This window comes from Arachis ipaensis, chromosome B03, assembly GCF_000816755.2.
Source record: "Arachis ipaensis cultivar K30076 chromosome B03, Araip1.1, whole genome shotgun sequence".
NCBI classification, from domain to species: Eukaryota; Viridiplantae; Streptophyta; class Magnoliopsida; order Fabales; family Fabaceae; genus Arachis; species Arachis ipaensis.
The window spans coordinates 6,276,368-6,277,545 of record NC_029787.2 but is presented as its reverse complement, the minus strand read 5'-3'; the positions used below and the strand labels follow the sequence as shown (position 1 = coordinate 6,277,545).

The 1,178-nt window shown below is 25.0% G+C and overlaps 1 protein-coding gene across 1 annotated transcript in view; it reads left to right on the top strand.

The window, feature by feature from the left end:
* LOC107628974 (flowering time control protein FPA) overlaps nt 1–1,178 on the top strand; it is a 25,438-nt gene that overhangs the window by 4,525 nt on the left and 19,735 nt on the right. The window lies entirely within an intron of this gene.

The window sequence follows — 1,178 nt, the reverse complement described above, 5'->3', positions numbered from 1 at the left end:
GTTCATGTTAATAATAAAATATTTTAAATAATTTATTTTAATAAATACAGAATAAATATATTTAAAATTTAAATTTTGTATCTTTCTCATAATAAATTTTAATTAATAACTTTATCATATATTCTTAAAGAGTAATGTTATACATCCAAGTCTTTTTTATGAACCAAATCTAACTAAGTTAAACAATAAGACTTAGAATAATGCTAATTATAACTAATTTTTGTTATGTTAAAGTAACTTGGTTAACAAAAAGACTTGGATGTATAACATTATTCATTTTTAAAGTACATGTTAGCTGTGTTGGAATAAATTATTTCAATAACCCAGATCATTCATATTGAATCACCAAAAATATTATAATGCGGAAGTATACCTTTACTCATAGAAATCAGGAATTAGAGATCAGAGATTGATGGAAGGATTGTCTGGTTCTTTTGATCTTTCTCAACCAAAACCTTCTGTATCCATAGGCGGCTGAATTGTGACTCTTCTAATGGAAAAATAGCGACAAAGGCGGCTTTTGGTATCTTGAGGACCGAAACACTGAAGGCACTATTTATATTTGAGCATGGCACCCATTAAACCCTAAAACCCAAATAAAAATAGTATATAAAGTCTAAAAGATAATATATATAAAATCCAAAAGATAATTATCTAAATAACAAAAGATAATATCCCGTTTTATTATCTTTTAATTCCAAATAAAAAGTAATAATAACTTATTCAATTTAGCATTTAAAACAATAAATGAGATCACTATTATATAAGTCATTTAATTTGAAATAACATAATTTGTAATTACAATTAATATATATATATATATATATATATATATATATATTACGCACAAACAAATTAAAAAATTAAAATAATTTTCTAACAAGCTGAATTCTTTACTTAATTAAGCATTGTTACAATATATGGAGATCTTATAATTAACTCTTTTTCTTGTTTGATTTGGCAATGACCGTTGGCCATAATGCCATCATTCAATTTTCCTTGTCCTTTCAATTTAAGAAGTGACTTGAGTAACTTTAGAGGAAGACAAATTGATGTGGAGTATTATAATCATATTATGAAACTTTAGGACTAGTAGCACTATATGCCTTACTAATGTTATGGTGGAACTAGCTTTCACACCTTTTAAAGTTGATGGATTGATTCACCTAACCAAAATA